Source organism: Phalacrocorax carbo, chromosome 4 (assembly GCF_963921805.1).
Source record: "Phalacrocorax carbo chromosome 4, bPhaCar2.1, whole genome shotgun sequence".
Lineage (NCBI taxonomy): Eukaryota > Metazoa > Chordata > Aves > Suliformes > Phalacrocoracidae > Phalacrocorax > Phalacrocorax carbo.
In genome coordinates, this window is record NC_087516.1 from 70,396,392 (window position 1) to 70,417,905 (window position 21,514).

Consider the following 21,514-nt stretch of genomic DNA (forward strand, 5'->3'; position numbering starts at 1 on the left):
GGGGAGTCAGAAGTTATGACTTGTTCTGTAAGCATCTGCTATTTCTTTTGCAGTAATAGATGAAAATTGGATTGTTTGCTTGTGGACTTTGATCATAGTTGAGTGGAATTAAGCCCTGAGCAGGGAGGGAATTGTCACTTGGAGTTGCCACCAACCACTTGAAAACAGCTGCTAGTCTCCAGTCCTTTTCTAAATCCTTAAGCCTGGTCCTTGTAGCACTTAAGTAGGACTGAGAATGGGTTGATCGTACAAGTATGAGATGGATTTACAAGCTCAAAACAGTTTAATAAGCATGGGGAGGCAGTGTGCATGCTCCTTCAGCTTCCTTCTGTTTAACGTGTGCTTTGCAATACTTGGCCAGTAATTGCCATGAATTCTTTATTATAAAGATTGTAGCATATTCTACATTATATGCCAGCGGTAGCTAACAAACTAGCCCTATTTGCCTAGTTCTCAAAATGCACATGACTATAGGAATGTAGTTTTTGTCCCTGATCTCTGTTCTTTCACCCATGACATGTTGTGAAGCTGATAGTTTTGTCCAGTTTGTTTTCCATGCTAGGCATGTCCAGCACACGCTGAGTAAGGATTAAATGGTAGGTGTGTGTAACACTGGGTTGTGAAAGCAGCTCCTGTTCTTGATTACTTACCATGTCCCTGAGCACCCGAAGCTATGCATAAACTTGTTTTGGAAAGAGGCTCTTCTACTGTATAGACTTACTGAAGGAACTTCCCTAGGTAGCTTTTTTTTTTTCCCCTCAAGCTGCAGCTGGATAACACTCTGAATACTGTCTTCAGCTTATTTTTGGGGGTGGGGGTAGGGGTAGGTTGCACAACACCAACTACTGCTCGGGTGTTCAGTAAGGCTAGACTCAGCAAGGAAACTGAGTACCATGCAAGCACTGAATTTGGTTAGCTTCTCGCCTTAGAAAAATGAAGCTTTTTTTTGAAGTCTCATGAAAGCAGGCATGTGAATACCTCTGATAGATGTGGTAGAAAGAAGAGCTATCAGCTTTCTCTCAGTGCAGTGTCATTATCACTGTGCAGCTTTGTGTTCTCCATGTGTAAGCAGCAAAGTGTTTTATTAGCTGAGCTGTTTGGTTTCCAGACGTATGGGAAGTTAAGCCCAAATGGTTCTCCATTTTGGCTGTCATGAGCAATGAGGGAGAATAGAGGTCACTAGAAAACAGTCTTGTAAATTGGAATTTGCAGTTTCTCAGCCAGGAGTCACCTTTGGTAAATGATGCTCTCACCATGCTGCCTTGCTTAAGAATAGCAGAAAAGGGTAGTGAATTGGGTTTGTCACAGCTCTGTGCTACACCTGTGGAAGCCAGGGCTAGTTTTCATTTCAACTGTCTGTCACCTAAGTACTCTTAAAATTTGTGCTTGAAGTTAGAGATGGCAAGGTTCCCTGCACATCTTTTATCAGGTAACATTGTCAACATAGTTCTTCAAAAAGAACCACCAATTTGTAGTTAAGAGACAGCACTTGCATCTTTCCTTGCTGGAGGGATAAGGGCACTTCAGTGTATACAAAAAGGTGGCATCTGTTGGGCAGACTGATTGTTTCTGTTTACAACGTAATAAAAGAAGTGGGTAGGATGTTTCCATGGACAGGCCTGACCATTTCAGTTGCCCAGAAACTCTGGTAGCAGCTTTTTTCTTTCTTTATGTTTTTTTTTTTTAAATGAGTGTTAGCTGTAACTGGCAGAGGATTTGTTCAGTTACTTGGGGACCTAAGTATACAGTGTACTTCTTAGTGGGAGAAGATATGCAGCCAAAGGGCAACTTTACAGAGAAGCAGGGAGTTTGCATTCTCTTATGCTCAGCAAGTCAGACTCAATTTTGAGATTTGAATTATTATAATGGATGTATCACCAAGAAGGCATACTTGATGGGAGCATCTCAGCATTCCTTATTGAACAAAGCGCAGGGTATTCCTCTTGATGCTGGTGTTTAGAGCTCCTGTGAAATAATGGGATCCCACTGGGTGCAAGGAGGCTGTGCTGGCTGTTACCTTCTGCTTGCTGAGGTCTTCCAGCAAGCCACCACCTACAGCCAGGTAATTGCAAGTAATTACAAAATAACAAAAAATTACAAAATAGTACAAAATAGTGTGTGTCTCCAGAGCATTCACTTTTTAACTGGAATGTTAATGTGGAATGTTTAACTGGAATGTGGCTGTCATCATCTGCTGGAGATAATTATCTTGTAGGTACAGCAAAACTCTGCCCTGGTTGCTGGAAATCACTGGTGAAAATCAAAGAGGGAGGGAAGCAACTGGCAGCTCAAGCGCTCATAGCTGTGAAAAGAGCTGGTCTGTACAAATTAGGTGGTTTCTCAAAAATGTCATTATTTTTCTGTGAGGTGATATTCTAATAAAAAATAATTTTTTTGAATGTCCACACCAATGGTGTAATACCAAAACAGAAAATGAAATTATAAAGAGCAGAAGTATCTAAAAAAGAAGACTTCTCTAAGGACATTTGAGGACAAGTGTACATGATTTCTGAGTTTCTCTATGACCTAGTTGTTTTTGAATCAGGTCAGCATCACCAGCTGGCCCAAAATTTCTCTTTTGACAGAGAAGTACAGCATCTGGAAGATGATGACATTTGCTGCCATCTGGCTGAAGTGACAAGCTGTCCCTGTGTGGGGTTTGTGCAGGTCCAGGATAGAGTGTGGAATGCGATTGTTTTATCTCTGCAGTTGTGCCATGGTGCTTGTCCTAGAGAGAAACGATGCTGGGCTTTCTGAGCAGCTCTCAGGGCTCATTCTACAGAAGGGATGGAGGCCAATGAGGTGCTAAAAGTTTGTATCAGGATTACTGCCATAACTAGGAGAAGGATGACTATTAAAACAAGTAGGAGAACTATTAGAGCAGCCATGAATCATTTCGGTGTATTTCTTCCACGTCTTCCTGAAAATCCCTCTCAATTTTTGGAAAGTCTGAGCATAGAAAAAATGCTGAAAATATAGCATTTCTTTTACAAGGACCAGCCTATGAACCACTTTTGCACATAAGCCCATGTGCTAACTGCTTCATAAGAAAACTTTAATTTCTTCAGCAGCTTTCTGCTAATTGTAACATTTCATGGATGCGTACTGCAGAAACAGATGAGCAAAACCGTAGCAAGCCTAATACCATGCTCGTGGTTTCCCCCCCCCCCCCCCCACTGTGTAACTGGAGCAACATGGTAAACAGAGGTTACAGGGTTTTTTGTTCTTCAGAACTAAATTTCATCTATGTTCTGAAGTGGTTTCAGAAAAACATCAGACCCTAAGTGCGAAACAATGGCATTTTAATATTTTAAACATACCCAATAAAAGTCATGAAAGGATTCCTAATATGCCACATTTATTCTCACAAAAATGTTAGTATGAACAGCCTCTGTAAAAGAAGATTGTTTGGGAAGTTACAGTTGTGCAAGTAAGGTAGTGCCTTTAGCATCTGGGTTATTACCAACAGGAGCTCATTTTGCTTGTGTAATGTTTATGGGCTAGGAGCACTCAATGCATGCCAGATAACCTGCAAAGGTTTGGGGGTACAAAATTTGCTGGAATGTGTGCAGTTGAGTCAAATCCTTAGGTTCTTGTGCATACTTCTCTTAAGAAACATTTTAAAACCTTCTGCATTTGGGACTAGAAGAATAACTGGGATTTAGAAGTGTTTGGGCAGTTTTGCAAAACATCCTGCAATTGTACAATGCAACAATTCGACAACAGAAAACAGCATCACAGCCTGAGGGAGGGGGTCAGTACCAGTGTTTGGACATCATCTGTTCTTTCAAGAGTCTCTTTCAGGTTCTCTTCCTAAATTTCTTTGTTGGTGGGTGGTAAGACTTTCAATTGCCTCGCTTTGAGTGTGTAGGAGAAGAACTGTAGCACCCCTTGACTCCTGGTTGTACTTACCTTCTCAGGACAAGAGTATTCTCCAGCAGGTACTGCTTTATCAGCTACCTTTCATCTGCTCAAATTCTGAAAGCGAAGTAGAACCTGCCCTTGAGAAGCCAAGCACACCATCATCTCATGAAGGCTTAAGTGAAGACTTAGTCCACAGTTTTCTGGGGGGAAAAAAAAGTTCATTACCTCTGTCCGAGTCAATGCCTCCCTTTTCCCCTTTGCTGTGAGCGTATTTGGTTGTCTAATGGCTACCTGCAATGGAGATACTCTCCTTACAATTGCTATGTGTCTTTTATGCATTTAAAAGCAAAGAAAATAGCTCTTTTATGTGTGAGGGGGAAAATTCAAAAGGTCACTTTAATAGTGTGGTTGAAAGGGGGGCTTGTGTTAAGTTCTCAAGGTCATGGGTTATTCATGCCAGAAAACATAAATCCTCTGCTGAGACCAGGCACTTCTGAAAGGCAAAAGAAAGCAGGAAAGAAAGAAAAAGCAGAGCAGCTTTCCTTATCTTGCTGTTTGTGTTTCTTCTGTCAGCTGGAGGAGGGGATGGCTGCTGTACCCCCAGGCCTTTACTGCCATGCTTTCAGTGCAGAGCTTGACTGTGGGGAGAGCTGGTGTGATGTGTGCTGGAGGACTGGAAACATGGAATCAGGTGGGCACGGGGAGCTAAGAATATACAGATGGACAAGGCAACCAGGGTCCCTTTGCGAGCATGTGGAAAAAACTTTTTTTTTTTTTTAAACTAGTGATGGGAAGTCACCAAATTTTTTTTTAATCTGTGTCAGGAAGTTCCTGTGTGCTCCCAGCTGCTCTTTATGCTCCCACACATGAGTTTTTCACTCTCATGGTTGTACCAAGTGCCAAAGCAATTACTTGTGGGGCTAAGATATAAATTCAGCAGCAGATTAATAAGTTGCTGAGTTTTCTACTTCTTTGTGCTGGTTTTGGCTGAGAAGGGGTTAATTCTCTACTGTGGTGCCTGTGATAGTGGGGGTCCTTTCCAGCTTCCCACGCTCTGCCGCAGCAGTGGGAGGCTGGGAGGGGCGGGGCTGGCTGACCCCGACTGGCCAATGGCATGTTCATTCCATACCATGTGACGCCATGACCAGTATATTAAGGGGGAGGCAGTTGGGGGTTTGGGGGAGGTGTGGGGTCAGGTCAGGGGCTGTGTCGTGTGCTGTTTGTTTCGGTTCATCCCCCTTCCCCCCTCCCCAGGTTTTGCGCCTCTCGTTGTTTTCCTTTCCATTGCATTTTTTTTGTTGTTGCTTTTAAAATTTTAATTATTAAACTGTTCTTATCTCAGCCCACAAGCGTTACCTTTCTGATTCCCTCCCCCATCCTACCAGCGGGGGAGTGAGCGAGCGACTGTGTGGGGCTGAGTTGCCAGCTAAATCACGACATTTTGTTCTGTTTTGCTTGGGCAACCTGAGATGCTCCAATTCTTTTATTTACAGAGTTGTTCTGCTAGTGTCAGAGGAATGTATATGTGACTTGGTGTTTTTTGGTAAAACTCGGGAAAATAGTAGCTGTTTAATCCTTTAGTTTCTCAGGGGATAGAATTGTTGCAAATCAGAGTGTTACTAAACACTGCCAAGCAAAACACCTGCAATAAAAAAATATGTAGGCCGAAAATGGTAGTTACCTAACAGCACTAGTGAATTCTGCACAGCATCTGCTTAGTTGGCAAATCTTCCCTGACATCATTACTTGACTTTCTCCAAGTTCAAAAGAGCTAGCCATACTATGGGAAAAAGCTATAATTTCACCCTTTTTAGCCCATAATGGTAAAAATTTAGTGTGTTTCACCTTAAAGGTATGTTCTACCCAGTGTAGTGAGGGTACCTGGCTTAGGCTGAGTACCTGTATTCCCAGAGTCTTCCCTCTGGACTCTGGCGGGGAGGAGTTGAGGCAGGCTCAGTATAGGACCAACTGTCTTGGCAGCAGGATGTGCTGTGGTTATGGGGTCTGGCAAACACCCCCAGTCTCAGTGCATTTTAAAGCGTGTGTATTCTTTTGGTTATTGGAAGTGTTGAACAATGCCCATGCCGCCTGCTGTAGTTGTGAATTAGCTGAAGTCAGTAACATGGGGGGATGTTGCTGTCAGCTTTAGCCCTCAACAACCCTCAGACTGAGATCACTGCAGTTTATTGCCTCTGTGTGAGAATAACAAGGGACTGTAGCTGCTGAGTGATGTGGTTGTGAAAGGACCTCTCTTTCCAGCCTTCACATGGGCAGGGATTTGTTCTTAGCACAGGTGTATAGAGACCATTTTTAATAATATTTTGCATGCTTAAATGCTCTCTTAGGAACTAATTTTTTTCACCTGCATTATTAGTGTCATTACGACCTGATGTGTGGCAGAGCTATTGATTTGCTGCTTTCTTTTGGAAGAGAATTGTGTTTGCAAGTGCCTTAAGCTTGGAGTGAACTTCCAGAACTCTGACATTGTGTCCCATTGGTGTAGGTTCATTTATGTAAGTATGTATTTACGTATGTATGTATTCTTTTCAAGTCAATGTATCCACATAAAAGGCTATTTTGTTCGATTCAGTCAGTACCATGTATTAACACACTGGGAATGAGGAATGGAGGGGAGGGGATTTTTGTAGTCACTGAATCCAAGCGTGTTTGCTTTACCTGTTAAACTGTCTTTATTTCAACATATGAGTTTTCTCACTTTTACTCTTCTGTTTCTCTCCCCCCATCCCACCGTGGGGGGTGGGCAGCTGTGCGGTGCTTGGTTGCTAGCTGTGCTTAAACCATGACAGTTAGAAATGTAACCCCCCAATAACCGCTCACACCCACCGTGTCTTGGACATGGCCAAGGTAAAAATTCACCTATCATGTATCATGTTTGACAGTGATAGTCGCTTGGTATGTAATAGCTTTCTCATAGCTGGCAATTAAGGATTCCAGTTCTTCAGTTTGAGAGAATACTGTGTCCCATGTTGGTCCTAAGGGTGCAGACCAAGTTGTAGGCCAGGATTCCACCAGCATTGAAGTGAGGTTTGCTTTATAGTTTCTGTAAAGTCATCCACAGATTTCTAGATAAATATGTTGTAGTTTCTTGATGCATTGTGGTGTTACTAACTAGCACCCATCTTTGCACAAATATAAAATGAATAAAATACCTCCACTCTGTGTGTATTTTGGCATACTGCACACTGGGTGAACGATCCTGCTATTTGGGAAAACAGTAGGGGCTGATTCAACTGAACTGAGCTATGACATTTTCCTTTAGTTAGAGTTCTGAAGCTCAAGATGAAGAGAGAAACTCATGGAGATATTGTCTCTGGAGGAAGGGAGAAGAAAGATCACCAGCACCTTCTGGTAAATTCAGCAAGATGTCTGCCTTCAGTGAATGTGTCCAGCAGCCATTATCTTTCATCTGGCAGTTTCCTCAGAATCCCCTAACTTATGGAAATGGCTGGGACACACTGGTGCATATCACAGAATCATATATGACCTATATCAGCATGCAGCAAGATGAGGCTGGCCAATTTCTGAACAACAAACAGTTCAACTAGTGACCACTTGTGGCTCTTGTAATGATATGAAGGTTTATCTTGTCAAAAGTCAACAACAAGCAAACCTCAGGGGCGGGAAAGTCCTTTGGGGTACTTGGCAAGTTGACTATGTCAGACCCATGGCATGTATTTCTGAAGGATGGGAATGTATTACGACTGGAGTTGAAATAGTAAGTGTTTTGGGTCATGTTTACCCTACATGCACTGCATCTGTGTTGGCAACTGTAGCAGGATTAAACTGATGGCTTGCTGGGCACCCAGTGCCACAAGAGGTACAGTCAGATAATGGTTTATTGTTTAAAAATAAAATAGTACAGGAATGGTGTCCTAAGCATGGAGTTAAGTGGCCTTCCTACTTACCCTGTCAACCTCAGCGTAATGGTCTAGCAGAAAGATGGAATGGGTTGCTTAAACAACAGCTCAAATGTTGAAATATAAATGCTAATTGGGTGAGGAACTTAGGGGAAGCCATACGAGCACTGAACTCCCAGCAGACTCCTACTGGCAGTCCACTAGATGGAGGTAATGAACAATCCCCTGTGCTGAACCAACACCATCAGGATGCTTTGTGTGGCATCCAGGAGACTAGGTGAGAATTCAACACCCACCTCTCAGAAAACACTGGGTCACTCTGCAGCACTTCCGATGGAAAGGAATATGGGAAACTGTGGATGCTATTGGAGTGAAATTAATCATTACTGAGGCTTGGATATGATCCAAGACCTGAGTCTTCTTTCTCTCTCCTTAGGAACTGTCGAACTCCTGGACAAGTAAGTGAAAAGCTGTCATTCAACCTGCGTACTATGGGAAGTATCCATCTGGAAAGTACACTAAGTATTCCCTGGAACTATGTTATTATTCTCCATGGTAAAGTGCTATCACTGGAAAGAATGTTAACCTCTAAAGAGACAGGAACCTTCCTGTACTGGACAATTCTAATCCTCATGTTGGGGAATCTGGTATTCTATCACAAAAATGTAGATGTGCAGTGCAATAATCAAGCAAACCCACAGAAGCTGGTAACCTCTGTCTTAACATGGACAGTAAGGCCCAACAGATCCAAAACCCACCAGTGGGCCAGCAAGAACCAAGGTATCCACTTGACCATGCACACCAACCTTACCTTTTGCTTAAGTGTTAGTAGTCCATGTCCAGGCATCTGGTCTTGGGTTGGAGAGATTAATACGCTCATTATAGAGGGGGACACTGCCCTACAATATGATCATGCTACCACTGAAAGATCTATTAAGTTTGTCCTTTTGCATAATTGCACACGAGTGAACAGTGTGCTGCTGCGGCCAAGAAGGCCAACAGGACGCTGGGTTGCATCAAAAAGGGCATCACCAGCAGAGATAAAGTCGTCATTATTCCACTCTACTCAGCGCTTGTCAGGCCACACCTGGAGTACTGTGTACAGTTCTGGGCCCCGCTATATAAAAAGGATGTGGTCAGGCTGGAAGGGGTCCAGAGAAGGGCCACCAGGATGACCAAAGGACTGGGAAGCTGCCTATCCATGAGGATAGGCTGGGAGAACTGGGTTTGTTCAGCCTTGAGAAAAGGAGGCTTAGAGGGGATCTCATCACCATGTACCAGTACTTAAGGGGTAGCGACAAAGAAGATGGAGACTCCCTTTTTACAAGGAGTCAGGTGCAGAGAACAAGGGGGAATGGACACAAGTTGCTCTTGGGGAGATTCTGATTGGACACCAGACAAAAATTTTTCACAGTGAGGACAGTCACCCATTGGAATAATCTCCCCAGGGAAGTGGTTGACTTGGCCACACTGGACACCTTCAAGAGTTGTCTGGACAGGGTGTTGGGCCATCTTGTCTAGACTGTGCTCTTCCCAGAAAGGTTGGACTAGATGATCCCTGAGGTCCCTTCCAACCTGTGTTTCTGTGAATATCAGATAACCCCAAAAAGGGATGACAAAACCGGCTGGAAATGGAGATATTGGGATTCATTATGGGAGTTTGAGTGCCAATGAACCATCAAGGTGATGGTTCATGTGCCACAGTGGGCAGTATGTAATTTGACATTTCCCTGATTCCCACTACCATTACTATACCACCAGTAACAGTTGCCCAAGGCTTTCCTGAAAGATTTGTAGTTTTTTATTTCTGAAGTATGTGAATTTTGCTTGAAGATTTGCTACAACAATGTTAATATTAGTGAAGTGTAGCCAAAATGCTCGCAATGGACAATACCTGCATATAATAAATCGTTTAAGTCTCACTGGGAAAATCCACACAGCTTGCGATCTTTTCAACAGGATTGGGAGCTGCTGGCTGGGGCACAGGAATGTTAAACTCTATGGACTTGGAGGTTGTTAAAAATAAGGTGTCCAGGCTAGGACAATTAAGCAAACAAGCTATAATTGATCAGAACATGGCTATGGGTAAAGGGGTTATAGACAACTACTAACTTACACTTAGTGTATCGCAGGGAAAAAAGTGAAAGGGATTTTTTTTTCAGAGACAAGTACACTGATGTTCACAATTGTTTCTAACACCGTCAGTGCCGTTGCATGTGTTACTATGCAAACCTTTGCTATAAATTAATATGAATAACAAGCTAATTGGGTCTGTAGTGGAAATCCTGTTGTGTTGGGGCCCTATTATTGGATTGGTGCGAGGATTGTAAATCCTGGGTCCTCAAAACTGTATATTTGGAGGAGGCAGTAAAAGTAACCTGTTAAGTGGATCTATTGCTGCACAGTGAATAAGAAAATTAAAGAACCCATTTACCGATATACCCCTCTTCCCATCATTGTAGTTAACAGAATATGGGCTTCAGTTCAAGGGCACAAATGGATAGATGACCAAGGCAATCTAATTGATACCTGTGGATGTGAACAATGGGGAAAACGCGAATAGTACTGCTCTGAGTGGTTAATAAGACAAGACCCATGTTCCAGTGATATATCCTCAGGTACCTGTTTATTTAGACTCAGTGTATGACAATTACACAGTAGTACTTAAGGGAAAACCCAGTTGTATATGTGTGGTGTTGCCTTGTGACATTCTATGGAATGATGGGAACAAAATGATGGCTCCTGCCAAGAATGTCGGTGCAACATTACAGCTCTAGAAATCTGTGGACGACTTTACAGAAACTATAAAGCAAACCTCACCTCAATGCTGGTGGAATCCTGGCCTACAACTTGGTCTGCACCCTTAGGACCAATATGGGACACAGTATTCTCTCAAATTGAAGAACTGGATTCCTTAATTGCCAGCTATGAGAAAGCTATTACATACCAAGCAACTATCGCTGTCAAACATGATACCAGGTGAATTGTCAGGGTTGCAACAGAAATTGAACAAAAAGTGTTGGACACCACCAGTATGACATTTCTATGGGATATGCACCATCTGCAGCCAGTATATTGCGTCTTATGTTACATCCTATGATAATTGTATTATTGTGTTCTATTTTGTTACCTTTGTTATTAGTATGCTTGTATATCTGTGTTTATCACTTATCTTGCCATGTTGGAAGCATGTACCATCAATTGTTAACCGATTACAAAATGTGAAGTCAGACTTCAGTGAAAGTGCTCAAAACTTTCCCCTACCCTCACCCCCGGCGAGGCAAGAGGAGTAACAGTACCTCCACTTACCGAGGCAATGAGTTTGCTGGATATCTGGTCTATACCAAGGGGTAGGGTGTCACTCAACTCCTGCTTAGATTTGGCTAACCCAGCTCATGCTAGGGCCTGATATATGCTGGGAGCTGTGTACTAGGTCAAAGTGAGAGCACCACTTAGGCAGGACAGGTGGCAAGAAAGAGCTAAAGGTCTCTGTGCACCCATGATTATCTGGAAATTGCTGTCTCTGGCAGCCATTATCTTTTGTCTGTCAGGTTCCTCAGAATCCACAAACTTACAGAAATGGTACAGACCAACCCTCCAAGCTGGAAGGTATAAAACAGCAGCCTATCCCTTTTGAAGCAGATCCAAAAGCAGCTGGCCTGCTGACACTTTTGTGCTTCCTGGTGTGATACAGGGGGTGCCCACACCGTGATGGAGGAGGAAGGATGAGCACTCTCACCATTGGCTAGGTAACTAATTCTGTTCTTTTGCTCATAGATGCATGATAATAAGAGGTACGGGTTATAAATTATGAAACCTTATGACTTGAATGGTGACTAAATGAAATCATGCAATAGACTAGTCTGGTTAAAAGGGGATTGAGCCCATGTTTGTTTGTTGTATTTCTCAATAAGCTCATGAAATAAAGACTAAATAACAGGGTACATTGTCCTGTAAATTTGAGAGCGCCAAACAGGGTGTGATGGGGGGATGGGGAGTGGGAGAGCAAGGCCAGAGAATAAAGGGGAGGAGGACGCCAGGATGGAAAACTGCCCTTGATGCGGGCTGCAGGCAGGTTGCAAACCTGACTGAGGGAGTGGCGATCCAAGAGACAGTCCATCCCTGGGTGTAGCCATTAGCAGGTGGCACTTCTCAGTTCTTACTGCGTCCTTCTTCCAGTGAAGCAGCTGGTGGAGAAGACAGAGGAGGCATCATGTGGAACTACGAGGCAAGGGTCAGCACAAAAAGGATGAGTGCACTGAAGAAGGGTATGAGAAAGGCACTCTGGGCAAAGGGACCTTCCTATCACCAGCGCTGTGGTCGCACAAAAGCATCACTGGCACTTTCAGTATCATCTTGGCTGGCTTTGCACTGGGCGACCTCCCTGTAACCAGGGCTCAGGTCTTTGCTTTTGTTGCTTTGGGAGAGAGACAACCCTGTAAGGAGGGTCTTGGAGAGTCACTGTCTCTGCACCCAGGGCGAAACTGAGCTGTCTGGACCCCAAGCCTACCCTGTAAGCTGGTGAGGGCCATTTCCCCACCTGCTGGTGGCCTGGCCAGCGTGACACCCTGTCATTGAGGCACATCACAGAATTCACCCTTTGGCCACATGTGAAGTCCCTTGGCATGCTGAGTGCTCTGGCCTCCATGCGGCCTGGGGGCAGATCCTGAAGCACTCCTTCCCTGCTCATGACTAGGGCTGGGTCCCCAAGGTGTTGGCTGCACTGATTTCTCTTTCCCCTCTCTGGAAAGTCATGATTGTCCCTGCCCCTGTCCACACTGGTGTGAGTGAGTAAGCTTGTCCTTTAGGCCTCTGATCAAATTGCTGCAGCTTAGCTTGAGATGCCCAGTTGCGAAAAAAAGGCTCTGTACAGCCACACGGGAGGTCCTCTCTCAGCCAGCAAGTGGAGGGAGAATCCAGGCTTGCCCCTTCTTTCCACAGATGGAGCAAAGCCACTTGACAGCAGAGCAGGCAAGGCAACCACCTGTAGTCAGGGCCTGGGTCGCCACCTGGCCAGATCTCCACTTGGGCAATGTGCTAGCATGTCAGCCTCATCTTTGGGGTGTGTCACAAGCTGAGGAGCCCTCTCTCCCCAGGAGCAGCCCAACCATCCTCCTGTAAGCAGGGCTGGGGAGGCTGCACTGCTGCAGCCGGCTGCTTTAGCCAGCCAGCAGGAAGGACCTCTCCCTTGCCCTTTAGAGGGTGCAGGTTGAGGAACTGCTGTGTCAGAGGGCAGGCGCAGGCCCATCTTCAGCATTACTTTTGGCTGCAGTGACCTCCCTGCAGCTGGGCTCGAGGTTGCTCCCTGTTATTAATAAACAATATTTAAGCAGTGTACAATAATGAACAAGGCTAAGTGCCGGGTCTTGCACTTTGGTCACAACAACCCCATGCAATGCTACAGGCTTGGGGAGGTGTGCCTGGAGAGCTGCCTGGAGGAAAAGGACCTGGTGGTGTTGGCTGACAGCTGCCAGAACATAAGCCACCAGTGAGCTCAGGTGGCCAAGAAGGCGAAGGGCATACTGGCTTGTATCAGGAATAGTGCGGCCAGCAGGAGCAGGGAAGTGATCGTGCCCCTGTACTTGGCACTGGTGAGGCCGCAGCTTGAATACTGTGTTCAGTTTTGGGCCCTTCAGTACAAGAAGGACATTGAGGCACTGGAGCATGTCCAAAGAAGGGCAACAAAGTTGGTGAAGGGTCTGCAGAACAAGTCTTGTGAGGAGCGGCTGAGGGAGCTGGGGTTGTTTAGGGTGGAGAAGAGGAGGCTGAGGGGAGACCTTATGGCTCTCTACAACTACCTGAAAGGAGGTTGTAGCAAGGCAGGAGTCAGTCTCTTCTCCCTAGTAACAAGCAATAGGACGAGAGGAAATGGCCTCAAGCTGCGCCAGGGGAAGTTTAGGTTGGATATTAGGAAAAACTTCTTCACCGAGAGGGTTGTCAAGCATTGGAATAGGCTGCCCGGAGAGGTGGTTGAGTCTCCATCCCTGGAGGTATTTAAAAGAAGGGTAGACGTGGTGCTTGAGGATATGGTTTAGTGGTGGACTTGGCAGTGATAGGTTAGCGGTTGGACTTGATGATCTTAAGGGTCTTTTCCAACCTTAATGATTCTGTGATTCTATACTCAAGTTATGACAATGATTGACTTGTAAGTCACCTCACCAAAAGCCATGGCTGTTTCAATTGGCTTTTAACAAGAAGGTGGCCTTATTAAACCAGAGCTATAATTAGGTGGAGCTTGTCAGATGAAGGGGCAGAGCTTTAATTAGCTTGTAACAAGAAGGAGCTCATACAGTCCAGAGCTGGAAGCAGCAGGAGCATCCCTTCTCCAGCATGGGCAGTAGCTGGAGCTAAAATAACTTAGGGCTTCAAATAAGCTGAGCTGGAACATCCGCTACCTGGAGCTGAAATTAGTTGGAACACAAGTGTCCATCAGCCAGAGCTGTAAAAATCAGAAGCACCTTGTGTCTGGACTGTCCAGGCGCAGAAGCTAAAATTACCTGAAACACAAAAGCAGCCCAAGCATCCATCTGTTGGCGCTGTAGTATAGGTGGAATGTCTATTAGCCAGAGGTGGAGTATCTCATATCCCAGCTGTGCAGTAGTCAGAGCCGTAATTTAGAGCAGGAGTGGAAATAACTTGGACCTTCAAATATCTGGAGCTGTGAGAACCAGGAGCATCTCTTATCCAGAGTGTCCAGTAGCTGTAGCCGGAATGTGTATCAGCTGGAACTGCAACAAGCCAGGGTGTCTGTGAGCCAGAAGCCATGCAGGGGCAGGCAGGGCTGTCCCCAGCAGGGAGGCAAGTCATCCTTCTACAAGTGGGGAGCCCAGCCTCTTCCGTCAGAGATTAAATCCGTGCCATGTGCCCCTCTCTGTGTGGAGGGTCTCTCCCAGTCCTGTTCCCGAGGGCAGAAGGTGTGTGTGTGGCTCCTCCCAGCTCTTCAGGGACAGCCCCTCTGCGAGGTGGCACAGGGTGCAGGTGAGGCAGCAGCACAACGCAGCAGTGTCTCCTCCCTCCCTGTGAGGGGAGAAAAACAGTTCAAGCTCCTGGGTGCACAGCCCAACCCCAGAGACCCCACAGGAGATGCCTGTCCCCTCCTCAGCCAGAGGAGTCACATTGCTTAAAATCCTCCACTAAGCAGAGTGCACTTTGGCACAGCACAAAACACCAAGGAGCAGCACTAGGGCAACCAACAGGGTGCAGCTGATCCGACCCAGGCAGCTCTCGCTCCACTTGCCCTGAACACCCCTTGCAGCTCCCAGTCCCCAGAACACAATGCAGAAACCACTGCAGGAGGGACTTGGGAGAGGGGCGTGTGGGGTGTGTGCTGTGGGAGCTCCCTATGCAGCACTGTCTCTCCTGGGGCATTGCCTGCCCCACACCCATGACTGTACAGCGTGGCAAGAGGCAATGGGGGCAGCCCCTGGCCCAGCCCGCCCTGCTCCAGCCCTGCCTCAGTGCAGCTGCAGGCACAGCCACAGAGGTGACCCAGCAATGGGCTGGCCAAGAGGGAGAAGTGCTGAGCAGGGAGCCCCTGATGACCTCGGCAGGGAGCTGAGAGCTCCTGTGAGCCAGGACACACAAACCGCAGTGACAGTGAGCGCAGAAACCACCACAACAGCAAGCTGACCTTCCAGCAACAGCTGCTTTGTCAAGCAGTGGGTGTCTTACACCCACTTAACACATCTCCACCAAAAAGGTATAAAAGTACCACGGTACCTACCCAAGAAGAGCTTCTCTGCCACAGCTGCTCTGCAGAGATCTCCCAGATGGACCCCTGCCACGGATACCTGGCTGACTCCTGACTCTGTTATACGAATCATCTGTGATGAGGCTTTTCCATCATCCCTGCTCCTGGCAGTGGTTTGGCGAGTGTCTTGGTGGTAACACCGCAAATAATACATATAGGTGCACCTATAGGTAAGTATCTTAAGTATGTACTTGCTTTACTAGTGGTAATTTGTAGCAACTTGTAGTAAAGCAATTCACAGAAACAAAGCCTCCATATCCTTGTGTGCTGGATTTGCAAAAAAAATAATCACCCACCTTTTCTGTGGCTGGTACACAAGCCAATCCACTTCGAACCTCTAACTCCCTGTCTAGAATAATCTTGCACATGATATGCAGAAGAACCAGGCCCTCCTCTCTTGCCTCTGATTACAATAGGGTGACAAAAACAGAGACTCTGACTTCTGAGGAGAAAAGATGCTTCCGATTGCTCGATTGTTCCCAATCCACTGGCCCAACCCACCAAGTAAATCTGTGATGGTCTCAGAGTAACACCCTGCCCCCTCACCTGGAGGTGACCCAGGTTCCCAACCCACACGGACATAAAGGTTCGAGGCTGTGGCTTGTGCACCATTACAGATGTGTTTAATTTCATATCTTCATGTCTGTGCTCTGTGTAACCTCCTCCTTGCTTTCCAACCATTACCTGGTTTTACTGATGCTACCTCTTTAGCAGTGCCTCCCCTCTCTCTCTAAAACATGCACAATATGTTAATCAATGTGGTGCAAATCCATTTTCCTTGGCCTTTCACCTCAACAGATCTTGCACACTTGAAGAGCACCATATCCATAGGAATAATTTATCTGAGTGTGGACATGCAGCCACTTCAGTGGTGAGAAATGAAACTGGGAAACAAGTTCTGTAACAGACATATTCAGGTGTGCACATCTGTCCATATCTCTTGATTTACTCCTACTTGTTCAGTTTTAGGTCAAGAAGTAAAGAAATCAATCAGAAATGCTCAAACTCACACCAGAAAGCAAAATAACTGTGCTACAAAATTCAAGCACAAGGAACTCAAGAGATACAGAGCACCAGCCTTGTGCTGTCTTGCAAAAAAATGGGAAGGGAGGATGAATTTAGGGCAGTGTGCTATGCTACAGTTAAGAAGGCTGGCTTTAATTGTCTCTTCTTTCCTACACATTCTGAATAATCTTGAGGAAGTCAGATGTGTCCAAACCCAAAGCTACACACAGCTGTCTAGAGCAACTTCAAAAATCACCAAGGGGCTTAAATCCCTTGGGACTTCAGCTCACTTTATCAAATACAGATAAACATTCTTCCTGCCACTAAACCACAAGGTCCTTAGGGGCCACAGCAGGGGAAAGCTGTATCTGTTCAGAGATAGCTTGTTGAGTAGTAGGAGGAGAAAGGGATCTCAGATGCTTTTCATTGCAAGTGACACCTGTTAAATCCTGCCTGAAATCACAGAGATTCTCTAAATGTCAGGACAGCTGTTTCTTCTTATTCAATGAAAAAGTCTTACAGGCTTACACTCTCTAACATCCACCCCACACTTGTTTATGTATGAATTCAAACATTTTGGGCACTGAGGTTATTTCTTCCCCTTTCTATTAACAGATGATGCATTCAGGCATCAGAGTGGCCCACTTCACCCTTCTCAAAGCCTGAAGGGCAGCTGTGAGGACATGGTGAAAATTCACCACTTGCACTAAAAAATGGATGGAATTATCATATACCTGGGAATTTTCTCTTTCACTCTGCTGCTGCTCCTGCCTACATGTCTCTCTAAAGCGCCCACCTGCATCTCTGCTCTGATGTGGTAGTTGGGGAAAGGTGCTTCCATCTACACATCCCAGACTAACCCCATCTCATCTCTGTCTTTTGTCAGGAAGAATCATCATCCCTTTTGCCTCCTGAGGCATGTTCTCTTATGGCAGAAGTACAGGGAACAAAACCATAGCTATAGCTGAGCTTCTCATGGAGCCACACAATGAAAGCAAAGCTGACAAGAGAGAAAAGCAAAACACAGGTAAGAACACCAAGGACAGAACTCAGAGAGTTACTAACATATCCACAGCATGCCTGTCGTGGTTTAGCCCCAGCCAGCAACCAAGCACCACACAGCCACTCACTCACTCCCCCCTCGTGGGACAGGGGAGGGAATCAGAAGAGTAAAAGTGAGGTAACTCACGGTTTGAGATAAAGACAGTTTAATAGGTAAAGCAGAAACTGCACGCGGAAGCAAAGCAAAACAAGGAATTCATTCACCACTTCCCATGGGCAGGCAGGTGTTCAGCTGTCTCCGGGAAAGCAGGGCTCCATTACGCGTAATGGTTACTTGGGAAGACAAACGCCATTACTCCAAGTGACCCCCCTTCCTTCTTCTTCCCCAGCTTTATATACTGAGCATGATGTCATATGGTCTGGAATATCCCGTTGGTCAGTTTGGGTCAGCTGTCCCAGCTGTCTCCCCTCCCAGCTTCTTGTGCACCCGGCAGAGCACGGGGAGCTGAAAAAGCCCTTGACCAGTGTAACTGCTACTTAGCAACAACTAAAACATCTCCACGTTATCACCGCTGTTTCCAGCAAAAATCCAAAACATAGTCCCATACTAGCTACTACAAAGAAATTTAACTCTATCCCAGCTGAAACCAGGACAATGCCCAAAATCTGAATGTCAAAATCTGTTTTTCACTGACCTTAAAATATAGAATGCAACAATAAGCATAATCTGATCATCATCATAACTGTCCATTCAATTCTCCCATGGTCTCCTGCACTGTGAAATCTCTGGAGCCTGAATTGCTTATTTATCCTGTTGTTTTACAACAGTTACAAACTCCACTGGTGCTGAGTTGAAGTCTGAAGCACATCTGCCTGTTAAAGACAGTTTGGGTTAGTTCATGTGGTTCAGCCTGTACCGTATCATCTTTTGCGTCTGTTTCTGGAAAACTTCAGCTCAGTCGACTGCATACATGCCAGAAATAAAATTAATCAAATGTACATAGGAACTCCACATAAATACAAAACAATCTGTGACCTCATTTATTGCAGCTTCCTATGCATTCATTTTCTCAACATCCACCAAGGAAAAACATAGTCTGAACTGGGGACATGCTGCAAGAAATGTGTCGTGGTTCAGCCTCAGCTGGCAACTGAACACCACGCAGCCGCTCGCTCACTCCCCCCACCCTGTGGGATGGGGAAGAGAATCAGACAAGCAAAAGAACTTGTGGGTTGAGATAAGCACAGTTTAATGATTACAATAAAATGATAATGATAAATGATTATGATAATAATGACAATAATGTTAATATAATAAAAGGGAAAAGGAAGGGAAAGGGAAAACAGGAAAAAACCACGGAAACACAAACGATACAACCGCTCACCACCTGCCGACCGACGCTGCCCGTCCCCAAGCCGCGATTGCCCCCTCCTCCCCCAGCCAGCCCCTCCCAGTTAACATACTGGGCATGACGTTACATGATATGGAATATCCCTTTGGTCAGTTTGAATCCGCTCTCTTAGCTGTGCCCCCTCCCCTCCCGGCTTCTTGTGCACCCAGCAGAGCATGGGAGGCTAGACATGTCCTTGACTAGTATAAGCGCTACCCAGCAACAGCCTAAACATCTGTGTGTTATCTCAACAGGTTTTTTTTTCCATGCTAATTTCAAAGCACAGCACTATACCAGCTAGAGTGAAGAAAATTAACTCTATCCCAGCTAAAACCATGACAAAATGACATCAGTGGCTCTCCAGGGTAGTCTTTTCTGCCTCAATCTCTTCTAAATCATGTGGACAAGAAGTATAATTCAGGGCTAAGAATCCAGACTGCTGTATGGAACACAATTGTAAAAATTGAATGTCCTGTCTATTGCACTGTAAGCTTACTTTATTTGCACACACTGCAAGTTAAACAAGCTTTATAAAGAAAACATATCCTACAGCTGCACAGACTTAATGTTAACTGCACTAAACTTATCATACAGCTATTTCTTCACTTAAAAATGTATATATATACTTTTTTATATATATGAAAACTACCTATAAATCCAATGAAAAAATATATTCAAATGCTTTTTATAAAACTTTGTGCAATACCATTTTGACTGTAATAAAAATATTTATGAGAGGAAGACAAACAGACCACACAGAGAAACATACATACCTAATGTCTAGTGCTTATCTAAATCCTGAAAAGAAAATCTCATCTTTGGTATTGCTAAACAGAGTTAGATGCAAAGGTCTAAAACATCTACAATCCCAGCTTACAGCCTCTGCTCCACCCTCTCTGACTGTGTACGCTTACCACTGTTTTGCACAGGCTTTGCTGGCTGCAATTTTCCCCAATAGTTTACAACCATGCAGGGAAACAAAGCCAGATAAACATGTAGTGTCTTCCTCCAAGGGCTCAATCCAACCGTCATTAAATTAGATGGAAAATATTCTACTGCCTTTATTTGGACTGAATGTTATACAAAATATTTAAATTGATTTGCTGTCAAAGCAATGGTCATCTAGCAGTAAAAAAAAATTGTAACCATGCAACAAAACATGGCAGCCCCTCCTTCACCCAGCTGGTCATGACCAGCAGCTAGGAAGTCTAGCCAGCAGTCGTGGGTAACTAAACCCTGAGCATATATTACAAGTCACCTGGGAGGTTTTCCATCCAGCACGTGAAATGCAGTGTTCTGTGGCAGCTTCAGTATCAAAATTTAGATTGGACTTCGTGTGAGTGGGAGCTGAAACAGATCCTAGCCAGGGCTGCAGATGCATCGATCCCATAAGCCCAGCACGACACCCGGGATCATTCCTGTTTCTACAGCAGCTTGTGGTTCGTAAGAGAGCAACAGGGTTTTTTTCTGTATAAACCACAAATACACATTATCCAACTGCATTTATTATCCAAATGACATTTCAAACTAATTACCCTGTTCTAACAATTTGAAGGTTAAATGGCAAAGCCCAGACATATATAAGCTCCTATGGGAACATGCATTGTGCTATATTCTGATTATACAAATGGCTGACAGATAAAACTAATTCCTAGAATCACAGAATTACTCAGGCTGGAAGGGACCTTGGGAGGTCTCTAGTCCAACCTCCCACTCAAAGCAGGGTCAACACTGAGCTCAAGGCTCTGCCTGGTCCTGTCTTGAAAATCTGCAAGAGAGGAGATTGCAGAACCTGTCTGGGATCCTGCTTCACTGGGGCAACACTTTTTTCCTTTTGTCAGGTTGGCACCTCTCCTGTTATGACCATTTGTGTGTGTGTATATATATACACATACTCCTTCCTGCACAGCTCCATAAAGGGCCTGGCTCTGTTCTGCTCAATAACCTCCCTGTAGGCACTGGCAAGCTGCTGTAAGGTCCCCAACAAAGCCTTCTCTCCTCCAGGCTGAACAAGCCCAGGTTGCTCAGCCTTTCCCCAGAGTGCACATGCTCCAACCTCACAACTATCTAGACTCCCTCACTCAGGTTGTTTGACTGTTCTGGTTAGCAATTTACTTACTTGTACCAAAGGAGGTAAAGACAGAACTTGAAAAATTGGGCTACAAATCACAATTATATTTTTAATATTGTTTTTGAGAGGAGCTTTGAATGTTTTCTTACCTTTCTAAACCACCTTAGCAGTCATTAGAGAGAAGGGAAGGCAGTCAAAAGAAAATAGAATATTTAAACTGATCAATGAACAGAATTCCTTCCAAGAGAATAAAAATCAAGTTTTTGCTCTCTTATTCTCCCCTCCTATACAAGCAGAACTCAGAATAATTATATGTTAATAAGATGCCTGATGAAATATGATTTGAAATGATGGTTCATATCTAGTGATACCAACTGGAACACTGAAATGGGCGACAGTTTTAGCACTGATGTGGACAGATATAACATTTCAGCAAAACATCAATGAAAACAATCTGAAAATATTTTTAAAGGAAAAAATATTATTCTATACTTACATATTGTTTTCCTGCAAGGTAAATGCTTTCTGTCCATCTATTTTATCTTTGCACTAC